Source organism: Sciurus carolinensis, chromosome 6 (assembly GCF_902686445.1).
Source record: "Sciurus carolinensis chromosome 6, mSciCar1.2, whole genome shotgun sequence".
Classification (NCBI taxonomy): domain Eukaryota; kingdom Metazoa; phylum Chordata; class Mammalia; order Rodentia; family Sciuridae; genus Sciurus; species Sciurus carolinensis.
The window spans coordinates 138859260-138883042 of NC_062218.1; the positions used below are offsets into that span (position 1 = coordinate 138859260).

The 23783-nt window shown below is 35.3% G+C and overlaps 1 protein-coding gene and 1 pseudogene across 3 annotated transcripts in view; one reads left to right on the top strand and one right to left on the bottom strand.

The window, feature by feature from the left end:
* Cdc42se2 (CDC42 small effector 2) overlaps positions 1-23783 on the bottom strand; it is a 95700-nt gene that overhangs the window by 42823 nt on the left and 29094 nt on the right. The window contains exons 2-3 of one of the 3 annotated variants that reach the window (XM_047556580.1): positions 21700-21871; positions 18193-18268 (exon numbers count right to left, since the gene is read on the bottom strand). The exons of 1 other annotated variant lie outside the window; for it this stretch is intronic. The gene's annotated coding sequence lies outside the window, so the exon portion shown is untranslated. The remainder of the gene's footprint in view (positions 1-18192; positions 18269-21699; positions 21872-23783) is intronic. One more of the 3 variants, XM_047556579.1, reaches the window with a different exon arrangement.
* On the top strand, positions 6741-13576 carry LOC124986435 (tRNA methyltransferase 10 homolog B-like; annotated as a pseudogene).

The window sequence follows — 23783 nt, forward strand, 5'->3', positions numbered from 1 at the left end:
CTATCCCTTTTCCATCTGTTTATATACTCTCCCTATGCCCCTGCTTAGCTACCTAGAGTTAGAAATACAGATTATGTGATACAGATGATCTCAGTTTATTGATTGATGAATTGAAATCTATTACTTTTCTAAACTTCTCTCCCAGGTCTATACATTTATAGCCACCTGCTACTGAACATCACTTGTAGTCTCACAGTCACCACAAAAATACATGTGCAAAACTGAATTCATTGTCTTTTTCCTCCATCTAATTTTATGTTACCTTTCTTGATGAGTAGCACCATCACACACTATGTACCAAGCAATCCATATTCAAATTCTATCCTACTCCTTCCAATTCTCTGAATAAAACCACTCATTAAAATGCCTTCTTACATTTTAACAAAACTTTACATTATTCAAAAGAATACAGTAAAGCACATAATTTTGTAATCAATTAATTTTAAAAAGTCTATTAAAAAGGCAAATCTCAGCTGGGTACAGAATGGTAGTACATGCCTGTAATATCAGCTACTTGAGAGGGTGAGGCAGGAGGATCTCAAGTTTCAGGATAATCTGGGCAACTTAGGAAAGTCCTATCTGGATAGGAATGAATGAATGAATGAATGGAGGGAGGGAGGGAGGGAGAGAAAAGAAAAGAAGAAAATGAACGAACTGGCATAGTATGGTTCAGTGGTAGAGTACCTCTGGGTTCAATCTCCAGTATGCTGCTAAATAAACGGAAGGAGATCTCTGACCTATCTACCCACATTTGTTAGTGGGAACCATTTTTAGCTTACCAAGTTCTTTATTTTTATGATTGTAAGATACCTGTTGCTATTTTACAAAGTATCATTTTAGACTTTAGACCTCCTATCTTCCTGTTAAAATAGATTAGAATGTCTCTTTTATAACATGACCACCTATCCTCAATACCTTTTGACCATCACTGCTAGATGATTATAATTTTTGGTTGATGCAATATTCAAAGTTTGTATTACTATAATTCCACTGCTGAGCTGGACTGTTTCCTTGTAGTTATTTTATTATGGATTCACCCTGATTGAGGTTTTGTTTTTCCTGGGTAAATCCAGTGCTCTTTGAAGATGCATCCCTAAAGACAATTTGCTTTTGCTACTGCTTAGATATCCACAAGCACAGTTCACAAGTTCAATTTTTTTTTTTTTTTACAAGTAACTATTAGATAAATACATGGTTAGAATTCAAGTATAAATTTTAAATTAATCCTCTGGCTTAGGATTCTTGAACCACATGGATAGTATACATTCATTCATACTGAACACCAGTGTGTAGGTGAAAGCTTAACTTAAGATGCAGAAATTAGAAGGCCTAAGTCTCAATTCTGAATTCCTCCACTCCCTAGTTGTATGACCTTAGGCAAGTTACTTAACTTTTGTAGGTCCCATTTTGCTATTCTATAAAATGGAATTTATAAGCAAGGCACAGTGGTACATACTTGTAACCCCAGTTACTGGGGAGGCAGAGGAAGGAGGATCACAAGTTCAAGACCAGCTTCAGAAACTTAGTGAAACCTTCAGTAACTTAGTGAGACCCTGTTGCAAAAAAAAAATAAAAAGGTCTGGGAATGTACCTCTATGGTAATATAACCTTGGGTTCAACCCCAGCACCTAAAGGAATATATACCTCAAAGGTTTATAATATATACCTCAAAGGTTTATGTGAGGATTAAATGAATAAATATAAATTTAATTGCTTAGAATAGCACCAAATCTGCATATGTACGCGCGCGCGCACACATACACACACACATACACACACACACACATACACAAATGTATAATAACCACTAATTTGTAATTACTGTTGCTACTTTTACAATCACTATTATTATATTCTTTTTTTCTTCTTCACCCAGAGACCTGAACAGAAATAAGCATCTCTGATGTTCACCTTAGCAGGTGTATGAAGATTATTTTCTGGTTAAGTTTGTTTCTCTTAGATGGAGCAGCACACATAAAAAACACAGGAGTCTGTTTATTAAAATTTATAGTTAAAAGGGAAAATGAAGCATGATTAGTACCAATGTGCAGTTAAAAAATACTTAAGCCAATTAAATTTTTCCTTTTGATGGCAAGGGCATAGTTTCCTCAAAAGCAATTTAAATGTATATATAATTTTTATGTCTACAGCATACACTAAGATTAACAGCACAGAAAGTTTTCAGTAGATAGTTGAAGAGTTCTAACTTGGTTGCTCTATCAGTTATTAATTACAAATGAAATATATTCATATAATAAATTGATTTTAATCAGGTTTTCTCCTTTTAGTATGGAAGATCTTGAATATCAGAGGATCAAGTTTTAGAAGGGAATGCCTATTCATTATCTAGTTACTCCTGAAACACCTGCCAAGTGTTTTGTGTAAGAAAGGATGAGAGGAGGTAATTAAAAAGGCTTAGTGAATGAGAAGTATGTGCAATTCACATTTTTTGGACAGGCAAGGAATTCCATATCACTCCCCTGGAGATGCGAAAGCCAGCTAAGTACAAACTGAATTCACTTATCTGGAGGTGGAACAAGGCAAGGTGGAGACCAGGCTGTAATACTGTGTTTCAGACTCATCCCCAGAGAGGAAAAAGATCACTGTAATTTACATTTGACTCCTACTTGCTCTGTGCCAAATCAAATGCCTTAAGTCTTGTTAACTTGATATTTTCTCCCAAATAAATGAGGCAGTTTCAGCTGCCACTATTTTGGGGCTGGGAAAAACCTTTATACAATATTAATTTGCTATGACATCTCAAATGTCATTTTCTTTAAAGAGTGCTCTTAGATGTTTGACACTTCTTCACCTTGACACTGTCCCCCATCCCTGCTTCCCGCCCCCCCTTTTTGAGATAAGCTCTGGCTATGTTGCTCAGGGTGGCCTCAAACTTTACTGGGCTCAAATGATCCTCCTGAACAGATTTAACTATAGTCGCTCATCACAGTGCAGATCTTGTACATTTCATATACAAAAGTTTATATCAAATTATAGTATCAATGTTTAACCTTGTTATTAGCACAGATAACTGATAATCATGTAAGAGAGATGTTATTAGGATACCAAGATTTCTCCCAAGTATCAGTGTCTACCACCCAAGTTTAAAGTTGTTCAGTTTTCTTGCTAAAGATTGACATCCAGAGAAAAACTTTTAAGTTCCAGACAGAAGTGATGAGTACAAAAAAAAGAAAGCTGTAGTCAAACCCTATATAAAGTTAAAAGGAAAAATGAGAAGGGGGAAGGAGCTTTCTGAAAGATTTCAACAAATGTATTTATTAGTTTTATACAAATAAAAATAATCAAAATAAATCGAATGTGTTATAAATAAAAACAATGGGGACCCGTATAATAATGTGTCACTGGAATATCTGAGTACCAGAAGATGAATTTTACATTTTAAGTTTTGGACAAAAATAGAGCTCTTCTCATCCTTATCAAAAATAATTTTTTTAAAAAGTAAATCATCCAAAATTGCTTCCACTGATTTAAAAAAAAAATTCTAGAAAATAAACTGAAATACTTTTGAAATTTTAAAGAGGAAATGAAAAGAAACAAAATTATATCAATGCTATCAATTACAAATAAGTAGATGCTATAATGACCTGTGTTCTTTTGGGGTACACAGAAGCAGTATGTTGCAATTAGACGGAATGAGTTTGTATTTTTCCAAAAGAAAAATCATTAAACTCTTTATGTAAATCATATTATAGGCACTTGGAACTCGTAAATTTTCCTAAAACTTTATTTAACATCTATACATGCTAAAATAACACAAAACTTCAAGATGACAAAGGGAAAAACATGTTATCTTCATCTTTTTAAGATTTTTCTGGTATTTGCAAACCCTCTTTAAGGTCAGCACTGCCTCTAATATATCCCCCATACTCCACAGCTCTAGCTAACATACATATTTAGAATTCTTTTTCTGTATATCTTTTCTTGAATTAAACCAAATAATCAATATCCTCCTCTCATACCACCTAACCAGAAGTGAACTTCAGCACCTATTTTGAATGTAGGATTTCAATAAACGTGTTGTAGATACCAGTAGCAATTTATAAGTAACAAATCAGAACAGTGGCAGAGAAACATTATTTCCTAATGCCAACTGTATTGTACAGAAGTTCAAGAAGGAAGTATGAAAATAGAAGTAAACTTGCAGTGTACAATAAATGTTTCTTCCTTGTCAATATTTGTTTTGTTGACAGCAATCACGTTTGTATTTGCTGGACGATATGAAGCACTACTATATACTGGGCACTGGGGATATTAAAACATTGGAGGATGATTTAATAGCAATGGACAATTTTAAAAAACTAATGCAATACATCTTCATCCTTGTATTCAAAAGAAAGCGTATAATAATGAAAAGCATTGATAATGACATTATAATGATGAAGACGATTTCAGAAACAGAAAATACTAATCCATCATTAAAGAACATGGATTATTTTGGTGTACAAACTTGATTCATATTGGGTCAATATTCTTAGATTCTCTGTTCTCTTTTTGAATGATTGTATTTAAAAAAAAATCAATGATGATAGAAAACTTCTCTAGATTAAAATAAAACTCCAACTGTATTTTAAGTCTCTGACATGGAAAACAACTTTTTTCTCGCTAGTTTTTTTTGTTTGTTTGTTTGTTTGTTTGTTTTTGGTACTAGCGATTGAACCCAGGGACACTTAACCACTGCCTCACATTCCCCAGCCTTTTTTATTTTGAGATAGGGTCTCACTAAATTGCATAGGGCCTTGCTTAGCTGCTGAAGTCGGCCTCAAACTTGCAATCCTCCTGTCTTTAGCCTCCAGAGCCACTGGGATTACAGGCATGTGCCACCATGCCCAGCTGAAAACACTGACATTTGAATGCTAATTATAAATTATACTATATACTGACAAATATCTCATTTTATTCTTTACAATCCTAAGAGGCAAGTATTCTTACTTTGGAAATGAAAAATCAAAGCTCAGATGCATTAAGTAATCTTGAAGACAGACCAGTCTCTAAATCTTTTGTTAGGGATAGTTCAGTGCTACCTTAAATTATAATTATTTATGACACTGGTTCTTATAAGCTCCACCAAGGCAGAATCTGAATTATTGTTTTATCTCATTTAATCCAGTAACTTGTCCCAACATAAATACTTAATGAGTCAACCTCAACATAAAATATATATCATACTATATAATATCTACAAAATTTGGGGGGGGGGGATCTGTATTTAAAACTACCACTTAACTTTTCTAAGTGTCAATAAGTGTACCAACTTTGCAGGATGCTTCAGGGCAGGGTTTCTCAACCTCAGTGACATTGATATTTTGGCATATATAATTATTTGTTGCAGGGGGTTGGCCTGTGCCTTGTACTATTTTGCAACATCTTAGGTCTTTATCCACTAGACACCAGTAGCACCCTCCCCACTAGTTGCAACAATCCAAAATGTCTCCAGATACTGCCGAAAGTCCTTGGGGAGTGGTTCCCCTAGAATAAAATCACTGATATAGGGAAAATTATTATAAAAATGCACCAAAAAAGAGTTATATACCTTTCTAATCTAAAGACTCTCCCTTAGATAGGAGGGAAATAGAAAAGATTCCCTGAGCCATGCCTCTAATGACATTCTCCTAAAAGCAACAATTAGAAACACAAAATTCCAATAATCTTATGTGGTATGCTAAGAAGGTCATGAATTCTTGCCAGATATGGTGGTGCATGCCTATAATCCCAGCAACTCAGGAGGGTAAGGCAGGAGGATCTCCAAGTTTGAGGCCAGACTCAGAAAATTAGTGAGACCCTATCTCAAAATAAAAAAAGGTTGGGAATATAGATAAGTGGCCCTACATTTAATCTCAAGTATCACACACACACCCCCAAAACGATTACAAATTCTTATTCTTTCAAATGAGAGAGAAAGTCAAAAACTTCTATTGAATTCTGCAAACCTTATTGACTTGTTTAATTACAGAGTGAGGATTAAGTCATGTCTTAGAACTCATGAGGTCATAAAAAGCCTTGCAACTTCAGCTCAGAAGTCCAACTACCCCAGATGCCATGCTGGACAAACCATCATTTAAACCTATGACTACTATGCACTCATTATATTCAGCATTCCTAGCCAAGGCACCAGGCATGGGAATGAAGCAGCCTAGAATCTTTCAGTCCAGTTCACCTGCTACCTGATACCACCAAATGATCTTTATTGAAGTTACGTCAAGAATTGTCAAATACCTACCAAATTTCTGACTCTCAATATTGAGAGATATAACAAAATAGTTTAAGTCAGTGAGTTCTGAGGTAGTTTGTTAAATAGCAATAGATATTTGAAGTCCTTATATGATTACTTTCATAAATTCTGTATATATTTTGTATCTAACGTGTTTTCCAGGAAATCTTTGTGTGACTACCTTTATTGGCTCAAGTGAGGTCATCTAATGCCCAAGATGACAATAAACTATTACAGCTTTCTGCCTGATTACTCAAATAAAATAAACCCTGGGGAGTGGGGGGAGGTAAATCTGGACTCCAAGAGCAATAATAGCCGTAATAACAAACAGAAACAAAAACTGCTAGGACGACAAAAGCTTGCCTACTCATCTGAGAGGAAACTGGTGACCTAGAGCCAGAAGCAAAGGACAACAGAGGTAGTGGCTAAAAGACCAATTAGCTAAAAGATTTTTTAGATTCTGCCCTTGCTTTCCCCCCCTCACCACAGACATCAACAACCAACAGCCTAGATGTCTTTGTCAGCAGGACAAAGCCAGGGTAGCACAAAAGCCCTGGGACGAAAGCTCATAAAAACAGCACCCACCAGCCACCTCTTGCAGCCCTACTCCAGGCCACAGGGCACACCTACAGGGTCAGTAAGGAGTTACAATCTAAGGAGACTACCTTTCTCCAGTGTAGGCTTTCTCCAGTCCAAATGCTTGGGACTAGAAGTATTTCCGTTTTTGAAGGATTTCAGATTTTAGAACATTTGCGTGGATTTTGGTGGCTGAGCACTCATATGCAAAAATCTGAAATGCTCAATAGGAGAATTTAATAGCTTCAGTGATGCCAAATAGCTGTCATACCCAAGACTCAAGTCATCCTCCTTAAATTCACCTTAAGTGACAAATGTCCCCCAAAGAATCATTAGCTTAATATCCCAAATGCCTTTCAAATATCCTGTTATGACAAAAATATTCTCAAATACACAAAGCCTTAGAACATCACATAAAGCCTAGTAAGCAAATACTTTTGGAGAAATACTCAAAAGAAGAAATATAGAAGGTACAAGAAAGAGAGAGTAAAATAGTCAAATGTCTTAGTACCCATTAAAGGTTCTGATCCAAAATATAAGCAATACATTCACTGGGAATGGAGAGTCGGGACACCTAAGAACTTAAGAGTGTTAAGAGTATTTTCTCAATTTGGGGGAAGAAAGAGCTATTAAAAAGTGTCAGAACTAAATAGGGGAATGAGTCTAAAGTGTAACCATCACAAGAACAAAATTTTAAAAGTCAACCTATCTAATAAAAAGCAGGAAAAAGGGAGGAAAGGGTTAAAGTCAGCCCTATCAGAACAATAATTACACTCATGTAAATGAGAACATACCAAATTAAATACACATTGAGATAAAAATTGTTTTATGTTCAGTTAAAAAATAAAGAAAAACAAATAAAGCAATATACTGATACAAGAGACAAGAAAAATCTGACAGATATGAACCAAATGAAAGCTAGCATAGCAATCCTTTTTTAAAAATATTTTTAGTTGTATACGGGCACACAATACCTTTATTTTATTTATTTTTATGTTGTGCTGAGGATTGACCCTAGTGCCTCACACATGCGAGGCAAGTGTTCTACCACTGAGCCACAACCCCAGCCCTAACATAGCAATCTTTTTTTTTTTTTTTGGTGGGGGCGTGTACCAGGGATTGAACTCAGGGGCACTCGACCACTGAGCCACATCCCCAGCCCTATTTTATATTTCATTTAAAGACATGATCTCAATGAGTTGCTAAGCACCTAGCCACTGCTAAGGCTGGCTTTTTTTTTTTTTTTTTTTTTTTGGGGGGTGCTGGGGATCGAACCCAGGGCCTTGTGCTTGCAAGGCAAGCACTCTACTGACTGAGCTATCTCCCCAGCCCCAAAGGCTGGCTTTGAACTTGAAATCCTGTCTCAGTGTCCTGAGCCACTGGGATTACAGGTATGCACCACTGAGCCCGGCCAACACAGCAATCTTATTAGACAAAAAATCACAAAGGACAAAGTAAGATATTATATGCTATTAAGAATAGAACAAAAACATCATCATAAACAAATCCATACCAACAATAATGCCTCAATATACAAAGCCATATACAACTAAAAATATTTTTTTAAAAAAAGGAAAAGGATGGGCTGGGGATATAGCTTAGTTGGTAGAGTGCTTGCCTCACAAGCACAAGGCCCTGGGTTCAAATCCCCAGCACCGCAAAAAAAAAAAAAAAGGAAAAATGAACACAATATCTAAGAGTCACTCCAGCTCTAGAAGTTTGTGAGTTTGTGATTACATCAGATTTGTTTTTTTTAGGCTATTAACAAAATTGGGAACATACTGAACCATGTGGTATGTAGGTATGGAACAAACATGAAGTTTTCTCACAGTGTGAAAGATTTTTGAGTCTATTAGCTTAATGCATTTTTAGGAGATAATTAGGAAAGGATATGAATTTAAAAATCCAAAAAGGGAAACTGATAAGTCTTTTTTTTCCCCAATGTGCAAAGTTTCTAATTAAAGAAATGGAAATTAAGCGACTGTGGAAGTGACTCAGTGGTAGCATGCTTGCCTAGCATGTGTGAGGCCCTGGGGATGTGGCTCAGTGGTTAAGTGCTCCTGGCTTCAATTCCAGGTACCAAAAAAAAAAAAAAAGGAAGAAAAAAAATGGAGTTAAAACTAAAACCACTATCATTTCATATTCAATTTTAAAATGTAATATTCAATGCTAAAAAGAAAGTAACATGATCACATATATACTAATTTTTACATTTAATGTATTAGTATCATATGTGGATAAAACAGAAGTAATCCTGAGCAATCCAGAAAAAAGCAAAATACCCATATGCACAAAAATGTTTTATTGAAATATTTCTTTTTATGATAGAACCCAGATGCAACCCCAAAAGCCTAAAAAGTAGATACTAAGTTATGGTTTAACGACAGACTATATAGCCATGTCATAGTGTTCCGAGAATATATTTAACAAATTTTATTATTTAAAGGCATCCTAAGAGTCAAACAACCATGAGAAATCTATATTAAAACTATTATGAGCATGTAAAATTACTATTAAAAAAAAAAAAAAAAAAACCTAAAAGCTTGATATCAAAAAATCTGACAAGGTCAGGTACAGTGGCACATGCCTATAATCCAAGTAGCTTGTTACGTGGCTCAGTGGTGAAGTGCCCCTGAGTTCAATCTCTGGTACTAAAAAAAAAAAAAAAAAAAAAAAAAAAACCTGACAAATTGGTATTTTATGTTTTGAAAACTTCTAGACTTTATCAAGAATGGACCAACAATAATTACATTTTACATATATTTTGCAGAAATAATAACTTCTAAGACTATGTATTTTTATACTACAGCAGCTTTTGACAGCTTTTGGACATTTAAAAAAAATTTTGTAGTTGAAGATGGACAGAATGCCTTTATTTTATTTCTTTTTATGTGGTGCTAAGGATCAAACCTAGTGCCTCACACATGGTAGGCAAGTACTCTGTCACGGAGCTACAAGCCCAGCCCTGGACTTTTTAAATAATAAATGTGTGTAGAAAATTTCAACATTCTCTATGCCAAAGAAAGTGTTGGTCTTATTTCTACTAAATGCTTTATATTTTTATATTTCATTAGCTCAGCTCCACATGAGACCATTGCCTGCCTTCTTGATTTCTGGAATGTTGCCCCAATTCTTCTCTCCCAGGCCTTGTTGCCAGGGCTGCAGCTGCACAACCAATTCTTATTAAAATGTGAGTCTTTGAAATTCTGGTCTATGGAAAAGGACATAAAGGATTTCATTATCTTTTCTCAAAACTCACAGAGAGGATTAAACTCCCACCCTTCCCAAGTCACACAAACACTTGCATCCCTCTCAACCAACTCACACACCAGCTCAGTCTTAAATACTATATAAAAAGTCATGAGAATAAATTGCACAGTAATGAATCCTAAAGTCTAGCAGAGGTTATTTAAAAAATACTTACAATACTTATGATGCAGTCACAGATTAGCCAGATACTCACAAGTTGATATTCTGATATTAGAAATAATACTTATAAAGAATAAGAAAAAACACTTCCATGATAAAACAGGCACTCTATGATAACACTTTCAAAGTAAGAATTTCAGAAACTCTAAGTTTAAAAAAAAAAAAAGAGTATTTACTCAAAATGTAAAACACTTAATAAGCTATTCATTTTGCTGTAGAACACTCATGCCCCTAAACTCTTCTTAAAAAGAAAAGAAAAAAACATTTAAGAATAATTTACATGCCTTTCTCTATTTTTGACTGGCATGTCATGTACTCTCATTCTCTGGATAAAATTCTTAACTGCTTGGCTTTGCTCTTGAATGACAATTACTGAATTTATCTTGTGAGAAATGTTAACACAGCTGTCAAAACCATAAAGATAAAATTATTTTTAATTGACAAACAGATCAAATATTCTATTACAAAGCAAAAACGATGGTCATAAACAACTATTTTTAATGTTGGTTCTAACATGAAGAACTTTAGAACTTTATTTTAGAGAAAAGAATTAGCAACATTTTGGGGGGTTAAGTATACCTTAGTCTGTTCCCTGGGTGATTCATTCATAGTTAAATAGAAGAAAAATAAAATCAGAGAGACAGGTAAGGGGTACTCTCCCTTGAAGATGGGTTAATGCAACATGTACTTCAAATTACAGAAATGAAGCACAGGAGATCTAGTTCTAACAAGTAACTATTAGTTGTATTTTTAGGTAATCAAACTGAAATCATTAACCTAAACATACTTCATAATTTCATAAACTTTTTAAGTGTACAAGAAATACAGGACTACTATCGAGGGGCTGGGGTTGTAGCTCAGTGGTAGACCACCTGCCTAACGTGTGAGGCACACTGGGTTTAATCCTCAGCACCACAAAAAAAACAGATCGATCAAATAAAGGTATTGTATCCATTTACAATTTAAAAAAGATTTTTTTAAAGAATGCTACTATTGAAAACACACACGTTAGTGAAAATATGAGGAAATTAGAACCCTCGTATACTATGGGTAGATTATAAAATGGAGCAACTGCTAAAGAAAACAGTATCATAGGTTAAAACAGTATCACAGGTCCTCAAAAAAATAAAAAAGTAAAAATACCAGCTGGGCACGGTGATGCACACCTCTAACTCCAGTGGCTCAGGAGACTGAGGCAGAAGATCCCAAGTTCAAAGCTAGCCTCTGCCACTTAGCAATGCACTAAGTAATTTAATGAGGCCGTGTCTCAAAATAAAAAATAAATAAATGGGTTGGGGGTGTAGCTCAGAGGTAAAGTGCCCCTGGGTTCAATCCCTGATACCAAATTTTAAAAAAAGAAGGGGGGAGGGGGGGCGGGCGGTGTTCCTTCACAGAGAAACCTGCCCTCCAAACCAGTGCCTATGGCCCTAGGCAAAAAGAAACACTGCAACTGAAGTGGTTCAGAATTCCATTTTAAACAAGAACTTAAAAACTGGTGATTTGCTACATTCACAGAATGTTGGTAGTGGTGTGGATTAACATAGGGGCTCAGAAAGATCTTTCTCCTACCCTCCACTACTAACTTACATAAAAGACCAGCATTTCAGTTAAATACACCTGAATTGCATAAAATTAACACTTATATGACTAAGTTTCAGCTGAAAGAAATGAGCTTAAAAAAAAAAAAAAAAAAAAAAAAAAAAAAAAAAAAAAAAAAAAAAAGCACCTCTGAAGCAGAACTTTAGCTTAAGAAAAGCATACACCCTAACAATGGCCAGCTCAGTATTAGCTGGCTTACCTAAGTCCTAGCCTCTGTGGGTCTCAAGTTTCTTTGCCCAGAAATTCATACTTATTCTACAGCTTTGACCCAAGTAGTTTAAATGTAGTGCTCATATCAGCATCACAGTCTCGATTTTTATCCAAATTATCTCAGCTGGCTTAAAATAGAAATTGTTTCCTTTGGGTGGACAAATCCCTAAGGCTGGGAAAATACAGAAATCAATACAGAAATGAAGAAGTCAAAACCTATACTATGAATACTCTTAATAATATTTTGTAATAACATTATGGTAATTCATGCTGTTTAGTACGATATTAGAAAGTTAAAAAATCTGATCTGACAAATTTATGTTTACTAGACTTAAGAATTAATTTAAATGTTTAGGAAGATTTGTTTGCTATACTGGTAAATCGGCTTTGTTAACTGCTTGATATATTCAATATGTAAATTAATGGCTCAGAATGTCCAAGAATGAGAGATGTGCACCGCCGCTGCACAACATAAAGTCTAAGCAGGCAGACTGGAAACTGGAAGGGAATGCTCAGAGAATAAAATAACCAGTATTGCAGAGGCAAGAAGTCATCCTAGAGGACACAGGTGAAGATGGACTCAGAATTTCCCATTTCTGCAGGCTGATGTGTAATGCTTATGCCAAGGAGAGTCCCCCTCCCAACAAGTAGCACAACATAGTGCTCATCTCAAATGATTTTCTTTCAGGAGAACATAAGAAAAATATTCAAAGAAAACAAGACACTGGGAAAAGACAGATGCAACAACGAAGAGCAAGAAAAAGAAAAGTCAAACGTGCAGAAAATCCACACACTGCTCCTAGCACAAATGTTTTCAGAGAGTTTTAACTGAAAGGGGCCAAATATTCAGGAACAAATTGTGTATTGATTTCAGCATGATTCACCATATGTCAAAGAATGAGTTGAGTAGCCCAGATGGACAGATCTGGAGATGGTATGGCTCAAACAAAAAAGTTGGCAGGTCCTTTTGGATCAACCTCAGTGGATTCATGACTGACAGGCCACTGTAGGAAGAATATTGAGGATAAAAGATGGATTTTCTAATTACCTCCTAGGCATAACAGAAAAATATTGCTTTAGTTTTTTTCCTCTGGAAATTCTTATGTACCTGATTCCTAACTCAGAACACACTCTTCAAGATATTAACCTAAAAAAAGTTTTTGTCCTTGGTGGACTTATGGATGAAAACATTCAGAAGGGCCAAGACAAACTACTTGCCAACCCAGGAATACATGGACAGGCACCGGAATGGGAAAAACTATCATTCAGAGATACTGGCCATCAATCAAGTATTTAATATCCCCTCTACTCTCTTTGAGATTCAAAACTGGCCTGAAGTACTTCAGAAAAAGAGTTTCTTCAGGAAAAAGCTATCTAGATTCTTTGGAATTCCATGGAATGACAGGCAGTCTAAGACTGCAGCTGCAGGAGGTAAAGTACCTGAGATGTCTTGACCAAAGGAAAGGGCAGAGTGGCAGTGACAAACACTTACCTTCACTTGACACTGTGGATCTTCACAGCATAAACTACTAAGGACAGGGACCACGTTTTATGCTTTTGCACTGCCCATGGTGCCTGGACCACAAGAAGCACCTGATAAGTGTTTTTTTTAAAGTTCATGCAATAAGAAAGTAGCCCTAAAATTACATAGTTGTGGACATGTGGATTTCTTTTGTATCTGTATTTGTGAAAGGACTGTTTTGAATGCCCATCGTGCTTAGTGGCTCTTATCCCGTTCTTTTTCTAACTAGGAAAGGCTTCTATCTTCCACTCGGTGTCCTTTCTGAACCTTGTACAAACTAGACTTCATAGATATTTTTAATAAATAGATCAAATTGAAAGCAAAGTATTAATGAATCTAACTGAAATTTTTTTTTTAATGTCTAAAAATATAAACAGACACGAAAGGTGTTGGTTAATATTCAAGGAATGGCTGGGTACGGTGGCACACACCTGTAATCCCAGCAGCTTGGGAGGTTGAGGCAGGAGGATCGCAAGTTCAAAGTCAGCCCCAGCAATTTAGCAAAGTCAAAAGCAACTTAGCAAAACCCTGTCTCAAAATAAAAATAAAAAGGGCTGAGGATGTGGCTCAGTGATTAAGCCCCCCTATGTTCAATACTGGTACCAAAAAATAAAAATAAAATAAAATAAAGGAATAACATTTACTCTTCCTTATCTGGCATTAAAAATTCTATGACAACATAGGTAACACTGCACTTTTAGTGAGTTTTATGAGCCAATCATTTTAAAAGAGAAATAGATAATATAGGAATTATGGTAACAGTTCAAGGTGGAAAATTTCTAGATCCACCCTAAGCTCAACACATTTCATTTAATTGGTATCATTCCCTACAATGTAAACATTTTTCAGTGAACATACATATTAAAGGCATTCATAATTACTAAATAATGAAAATAGGTTATCTTGCATGTGACTACTACCTTTCAAAGAATAATTGACTTCTTTTATAAACATTTACAAAAGCATGTCTTCTGTCCACAGAGCACAAAATAAGTAGAGCACTTTCTTATGCTGCACAGAAAGCAGCATAAATAAAATAAAGGTATCATGCCCATCTACAACTGAAAAAAAAAAAACCTTTCTAAACCAAAAAAGGGTGCTTTCATAATTTCTTCACTGCAATCACGGCCTTTACTGTGAGGATATACAGCAACAATACATTTTAGCTGCGGTATAAAAACTACTATGCTAGGATTAGCTGCTGATTAGGTCCAACATTAAGGCCATATTTACATAAGCATAGCATAGCCCCTCTGATGGCAATTATCTCCAGATACTCCTAACTTAGACCATTAATAAAAAAATTGAGAATTTAATACCAGTTTCCACTACCTTAAACTATATGAATGTTACTGAATTTTAAACTGTTTTCTAGTTACACATGAAGACATATATATGGGATCAAATACCCAAAATTGAAGAGTTAATGCTATTCATTCTATTCCTTAAAAATCTCCCAAGTTCTTCTCATTGATATTTATTTACAGTCAGAAAAGAAGAAACTCAGATCCACCCAGGGGTAATGTCTGAAAAAATATCCCATTTTATATCTGCATTTAATGATTTCCTACATGCACATTTCTTCAGCTGGCAAACAAATCATTCCTTTGGTCTGTGCACACATACATGCTGAATACCTGAATCCAACAGACAGTTCCCAGTAGATTGGTTACCCTGGGTAAGATGCTATAAAATCAGAAGGAGAAAATGGTGGGATCAAAATGAGCCATATGACTATAAAACCAGGAAACCAGAACCATTACTACGTGTTTCATGATTTTTTTCCATTTCTAAAATTGATACTCTTCCTGACACCAGTCAAAAAATAGGATGAGATGCTTCACTAATCAGATAATTTAAAAAATTAATTAATTCAACAAATATTAATTGAGTTCCTACATTAGCCCCACATATTTTCCAAGATATATATAAAATAAATTAAATATTATCAGCAAATTATAAAACTATAATAAATATGTTTAAAAGCATAAATCAAGCACTATATACTTGACTTTACAAAAAGAAATAGGTTCACAGACTTCAAGAGGTTGGCTAAAGCACAGAAAACTAGAAATAATTTTTTTATTTTTAATTTTTTTTTTAGTTGTAGGTGGACAAATAACTTTATTTATTTATCTTATGTGGTGCTGAGGATGGAATCCAGTGCCTCACACATGAGAGGCAAGCGCTCCACCACTGAGCCACAACCCCAGCCCCACTAGAAATAATTTTGAGTTAGTAACAACTGTGACACAGTGACAAACACTATTAAAGTCATTTTAAGTCCAGTTTAAACAAATTTAGACTTATTTTAATATCTGGCCTTACTGATATCAAAATGGAATTGATGATATTCAACATCTACTTCTGATTTTTAAAATTCCTTTTTTTCCATTGGAGAGACCGTGTTCTCATCATATTGTCCATACTGGTCTGGAACTTCTAGACTCAAGTGATCTTCCTACCTCAGCCTCCTGAGTGCTAAGACTACAGTCACTCACCACTGCAACCAACTGAATTTTAAAAGTCTTAATAAACCACAAAAAAACCGATCTCATACACATTTTTTTTTTTTTTTTTTTTTTTTTTTGGGTGCTGGGGATCAAACCCAGGGCCCTTGTGCTTGCAAGGCAACCACGCTACCAACTGAGCTATCTCCCTAGCCCTCATACACATTTTATACAAAACACATTAAAAGACTGTCTTAATGCTTGGTGGTGAAACATTATACACATTCCAATAATGTAAGCATTTAATGAAACACTACAAACATTAATGAGCAAGACAAGATGCTCATTATAATCACATTCTAGAAATTCTTACCAAAGCAGCTAAACAATCTAGCTCAAGCCCACCCTTTTGATTTTCTACATATCTCTTCCAAAAGAATAGACTTGTAAAGACCACTTAAAATTTATTCTTAAAATTTTTAATATCCTATAAGAAAAGTGAGAGCAAATAAGTAAAATGTGAAAAATGTTAAGTCTCAATACTAATTAAAGAAATAAAAAATGAAGAAGAAAACAAGATTTTCTGTTCAGACTGGTAGATTTTAGACATATTACAAGCCAGGAGTAGTGGCACACACCTGTACTCCTAGCTACTCAGGAGGCTGAGGCAGAAGGACCACGTGAGCTTCAGAATTAGAGGCCAGCCTTGTGCAACACAGATCCCATCTCTCTTGAAAAAAATAAATTAGTAAATAGCAAGGACTTCATGGATTCAGGGAGTAATCCTAGAATTATATATCAACAACTTGATAATTAAAGTTTAAAAGCCTTAATGAGTCTGGAGATGTATGTGGCTCAGTGGTATAGCACTTGATGAACATGTTCAAGACCTGCATTGATCCCTAGCACAATAATTTAAAAATTAAAAATAAAAACCTTGATAATGTGCCTTTAACTTTATCCCTAAAATTTCACTTCCAGGAACCAGGTTTTGGAAAATACTCATTATATGCAATGAGACCATACTTAGGAATGGGCACAGGGGCTGCTATGACCCTTTCACATGTCCCTAATTGACAGCACTGATAGAATTTTATTTTAGAATATGCAGTATCAGTTGGGTGCAGTGGTGATCTCAGTAACTCAGGAGGCTGCCACAGGAGGATCAAAAATTCAAAGCCAGCCTCAGGAACTCTGGATTGGGCAGAGGAGAGTAAGGGGAAGGAAGGGGGAAGGGGGTGGGAAAGATGGTGGAATGAGATTGACATCATTAACCTAAGTACTTGTATGATCGCATGAATGGCATAGTCTCTACATCATGTACAACCAGAGAAATACATAGTTGTGCTCCATTCATGTACAATGAATCGAAAAGTATTCTGCAGTCATGTTTAACTAACTAAAAAAAAAAAAAAAAAAAAAAAATCAGCCTCAGCAGCTTGGCAAGACTCTAGGTAATTTAGTAACACCTTCTCTCAAAATAAAAAATAAAAAGGGTTGAGGATGTAGCTCAGAGGTCAAGTGCCCCACTGTACAAAAGAAAAAAGAAAGAAAGAAAGAAAATGTAGTATTGAAAGTATGTCTGAATTTGATTCAAAGCTGGGAGACCCAAAACCAATTTTTTTTAAAGTTTATTTCCTTGCACAATAAAATATCAAGATAGCCCCTTCTGAGAAGAGTTTAGTAATCCAATGTGTAAGTGATACAATACTCTACCTCACCCTAAGCAGTAAGGTATAGTGAAGGGGTGACAGCATGGGTAACAACAAATATGGGTCTGAATCAACTCCACTACTCCCCAGCCGCAAACACCTTGAAAAATCATCTAACCACTCTAAATTTTCTCAAATGTACAAATAAATACAATTTACTAAGCAAGTAAGCTAATATAATGTTGAAAAGTACTTTACAGAGAGCACAGCACTTGGTAGAACAACTAATGCATTATAATACATGTTATTAATAATAAAAAGTCATTGTCCCTTTCATAAAAAGAGATGTTATATTAAATACACTGTGTTTGTGTGTGTGTATAAAATTAACCTTTCTAAAATATAAAAAATTTTGAAATTCCAAAATATCTGGTCCCACTATTCTGAACAAGGGAGTGGTGTCCAATACCTTTATAAAACCTTAGAGGGGAAAAAAAAATAAGATTAACAATGACTTATACATACATTTTTAAAGTCAATCAGTCAAGTTCCCCATAATTGTATGACAGTTCCAGCAATGCCAAGGATTCAGTAAGTTTCCCTGCCAAGGAGACCACAATCACTGGAGATAGACACACTTCTTCCAGAACTCTAACCTCAGTTGGTTAGAACATATTTGTTAGTAGGATTATTCATACCAGTTTTTTCATTTAACAACAATCTCCATTTGCAAGGACATTGAAAACATTGCAAATATATTACCACAAGAGCAGCTGTACTTAATACTTGAGTATTTGAATAAAACAATGGATTGTATTATCTGCCACCATACATAACCCATACCAGAGGCTATGCCTAATTCACAATTCTTCATAAATTCCTTGAGTTATCACTAAATAGAAAATGAGTGATAAGAATATTTTCACATAAACATAAGAGAAAATCCAAAACCTCCTGGATTAAACAAGAAATTCACATAACACTCTTGGCTCACATAACCAAGAGTCTAGAGGTGTACCACCTTGAGGAAAGGTCTGATCTAGCACCTCAACTGAGGTGACTAAAGTGTTCTGGGTTTTCTCCCCCTCTGTTCTACTACTTCAGTTTGGCTTCTTTCACAGTCAGATGATAGCCAAGAGTCCTTTGTTTTCAGGTTGAATTTCAGGGTAGGAGTACCTTTATACCAGTATTCCTAGCAAACGTCCTAAGATTTATCTGCTTGATCTGGCTTAGGTCATATATCTTCCACGATTGCTTCAGGTAAGACGTATGCTCCATTCATACAAATTTTTTCAAAATATAAATGAAATAAAGCATATTAAAGTTAATCTTAGTGATTTAAATTTCTTTTTAATTTTTTTTTTTTTTTGGTGATACAGGGGACTGAACCCAGTGATGCTCTACCACTGGCCTACATCCCCAATTCATTATTCACTCGTTCATTCAGTCATTCATTCAGAAACAAGATCTCGCTAAGTTGAAAAGTCCGGGTTTGAACTCATGATCTTCCTTCCTGTATTGATGGGATTATAGGCATGTGCCACCACACTTGACTTTAATTTGTTATATGACAAAATAATGGTATTACTGTGTTTAAATCAATATATAAAACACATCATACAACTTTCCCCATCTTCTTCTTCTTCTTCTTCTTCTTCTTTTTTTTTTTTTTTTTCTGCACCAGGGATTAAATCCAGGGCACCTAACCACTAAGCCACATTCCCAGTCCTTTTTGTTTTATTTTCAGATGGGGTCTCACTAAGTTGCTCAGCCTAAGTTGCTGAGGCCAGTTTTTGAACTCACGCTTTTCTTGTCTCTGCCTCTCAAACAGGCTTTGCACCATGGTATCTGGATTTCCCTTTTCATATACCTTTATTTATTTGTTTATTTGTTTGTTTGGGGATACTGGAGATTGAACTCAGGGACACTTGACCACTGAGCCACATCCCCAGCCCTATTTTGTATTTTATTTAGAGACAGGGTCTCATTGAGTTGCTTAGTGCCTCACTCTTGCTGAGGTTGGCTTTGAAGTCACGGTCCTCCTATTATTTATTTTCATGTGGTGCTGAGGATCAAACCTAGTGCCTCACACATGCTCCACCACTGAACTACAAGCCCCTCCCTATTTTCTTAAAAGGTTATTCTCCTACTTTTCATCACAATCCATGAAGAAAAAAAAGTAGTTAGGAGTATAGCTCAGTGGCAGAGCGCACATGGCTCATGTGCAAGGTCACGGGTTCAATGACCAGTACCAAAAAAGTAGAAAAAAAATAAAAGTAAAATTCTTCCTAAATGTATATTACTTTAGAAGATTTAAAATGTACTATTAAATTATCTGTGCAAAAATTATAAGAATAGGTTTATGATTTTTCTTAATGTAACTGAAAACAAAAGAGATTTTCAAATTGAGTAAGTTGTTCTTATCTCACACTCAATATAATAGCAGGATTTAAAAAAAAAAAAAAGATTAGAAGAATACGTGACTATTTTGAGTTAGAAGGAAAGGTGATCTGTTTCATAAAGCTTTAAAATACAAGCAACCAGGTAATCCATCTTCCAACCTCAAGGACTGTCTCACTAGACTGACTCACTGTCAAATCTCTCACTTCTACCCTTCTGAAAACACATCTAGGTTCTAAGAACAGGATGTTTACTTTAGGGAATCCTTATGTGAACAAACACACATTGTAAAGTCAAATCAAAATTATTTCTGATTTACATTTCTTACCATCTCTGTCCCTCATTTCTATAATTAACACAGAAAAACAGAAGGTAAACTATTATGTTTTTATATCAGAGAAGAAAGTAAAATTCAGTTTATTAAACTGAAAGTCAATACTTTACCATACAAAAAAGAAGCTGATTCTGATGGTAAAGTTGGACAAAAACAAAAGGTAAAATCCAAGCAACATTTTTTTAGAGTAGAACTACCTGAACATGTGTTACACATTGGTCATTTTAAATAAAAAGTCAAACTTAACTAGTAATCCTAGAGAGAAGCGATGTGGTTAAAGAAAAGGATATAAATTAAAAGAAAACCTAAGGATTTACTCAATCATGTAGATTGGTTTTCCACACACTCTATTGTTCAAATAATTCAATTCAGTAAATATGTATTGATGGCAGCAAAAAGATGAGATTACCCATGTTAGACACAACAGGGATATAAACAAAGTTCTGGACTTCACAAAGTTTACAATGTGCTACAAAAGCAATGTACACCAAATCAAAATTACTAAACTGCACAGAACAAAATCAAATAAAAATGTGTGAGACACTAAAAGGTACCGTGTAATCAAAAAAGGAGAAATCAAATGAATGTGTATGATTTCTGCAGCAAATAACAGAAAATGTCAAGGCAGAACTGCTTAAACAGATCCAGGTAAAGTGGCTCCAGACATGGGAAACAGGGCCCTAGTTCTACTCTACTCCTCTGCAGTTCCCTTGGTTCTGCCCCTCTTCACAGAAGGCATCACCCTCAGGCTAACAAGATGGCTGCAGCAGCTCCTGAAGTCACACTCAGATAAAACAAGTTCTAGGGAGAAAAGAAACCATCTCTTTTTTTCTTCTTTTTCTCAAAAGCAAGAAAATCTTCTCAGAATCCTCTTACAGATTTCCCTTTTATCTCCCATTAGACAAAAGTGGCACTCAGGTCCATTCCTAAAATAACCACTTCAAAAGGGACTAAAAGCTATCACATCTAAAAGGAGAATGGGTACTGGTAAATATGACCATTACCTCAGTGTTGGTTGAATATTTCAAGGATGATATTTCAGGTCTTGGACTGCAGAAGAAACAACAGAAAAACACACAGGCAAAGGAAAGTATGTGCCCAACCAAAAGAAGAAAGTCAAACTCTGAAATCACACACGCTGTTAGGGATAACGAACTCTCTCAGACTATGTTATATCATCCTTCTCTATAATACAAAAATTAACTCACTATTCATCAGTAAATGCTAAAAATAGGGAAAGTAGTCTTCATATGAAAAGATTAAGGTTATTTAATTATTGGGGAAATACTGAAACTTACCACTCCGTGTAAATGAGTCACTCATTCAGCTATCTCTAAGTTGAGAACACTCCATATATATGCACACAGATGATTCTGTAGACTCATTATCAGTAGAAGTTGTTCCCTGAAGATTTCTTCTCATTTGGGTTCCAGGTTTCATTCAAAAATCCACACTCAAAATTAGCTCTACCTGCAAATGTAAGCATGCAATTAGGAGGCAAGAGCTGCAAGGAGCAATTCCTCCCTAGCCCATATGTAATTAACTGATACATATGAAAACTGAACTCAAACCTAGACTAAGCACCATGTTTAAACTAAACAACCTACATCTTAATGTCTGTAATGTGCTCATTATACAGAGTTACCACCCTTTTCCCATTATATAAATTTACTGTTGCTTCCAGAGTATACCACATACTTTTACCAAAGGTTGCTCAGTGGGCAGAATCCAGCACACGTCTTTAGTGGAACCACCCAAGCTTGGTCTACACAGTGTGATAAAGGATAACTGCCTACATTTACAAATCTTAAGTGTTTCCAGATTTATGACCTCTCTTGAAAAATAAGTAGATCTGGCAATAGGGGGTCCACATTCCCACATGGTTTGAGCTGATTAGCATCTAACTCTTTAGATGGATTTTTGCAGTCCTCCACAAATATCACCACTTTTACGTTACAACCTGGTTCACAGTTACCTGTCTGAACCCTATAAGCATCTGAGCTTGCAAACTTTGCTATATATTTATAATAGCTCACAGGGAACATTTTATCATTGTAAAAGCCAAGCATTATTTTCCTGCCTTGGGGATATAATATAGCATAAGGGATAACAATGTGGGTTTTGGAATAAGAAGACCCTAGGTTTGCGATCTAACTTTGCAACTGACTAGCTATGACTCTGGGCCTTATTTAACCTAAGATTTATTTCTTCATTTACAAGCATCCAAACAAACATATAACACTTAACACATATAACCAAATGACAGGCCTAAAATCTAACATATGCAAGTTAAATTGATAATCCTTAACCCATTCAAATCTTCCTCGGCTCAGTGAATCACATTGTGATCCATGTAATTATTGCTCAAGTCACAAACATAAAAGTCCATACCAAATATTCTTTCTCCTTCACCAAAACCATCACCAAGGCAAGTGATTCTCCTCCAAAATAAGTTGAACAGATTCTTGGAATTCCAACAATAAAAAGAGCAATTACTTACTCAGAATCAAATACTTTGCTCAAACTGCCTACTAATTCAACTATTTTAATAATGGTAGCTTAAATTTCAAGGCTCCATGTTAGGAAGAATATTGATTATTTCATTAAAATTAAAATGAGGACAAAACATTGGGCTGCTGCACATCACTCCTTCCAGGGTTTGTTTTATTTTGTTTTTGGTACTGGGGATTGAACCCAGGAGCACTTTTATCACTGTGTGACATTCCCAGACCTACATCCTACATCTCCAGAGTCAGCCTCAAACTCAGGCTCCTGAGGATTACAGACATGCACCACTATGTACAGCTCCTTCCAAAGTATTGATATTAATTTTCTGAAATTAAACATTTCTTCTATCTGGGGCTGGGGTTGTGGCTCAGTGGTAGAGCGCTTGCCTAGCATGCGTGAGGCCCTGGGTTCAATCCTCAGCACCACATAAAAATAAAATAAAGGTATTGTGTCTACCTACAACTAAAAAAAAAAAAAAAAAAAAACATTTCTTCTATCTAATATGACAGTGACCTAAAAGGCTATGCTTGATCTGATGATGAAACAAAGAAAACAAAAATTACTAGAACTAGTAAGTTTAGAAAGGTTGTAGGATACAAGATCAATACTCAAAAATCAATGCTATTTCTACAGAAAATTTGTTCAAAGAACAATCAGAAACTAAAATTTTGTGTTTAATTACATTTACAGGGTCATAAAAATATGGAGTAGGACTGGGGATGTAGCTCAGTGGTATAGCACTTGCCTAGCATGTGTGAGGCACTGGGTTTGAGTCTTAGCACCACATATAAATAAATGAATAAAATAAAGGTCTATCAACATCTAAAAAGAAATCTTTTAAAAAATGGATCATATATCTAAAAATAAAACCTAA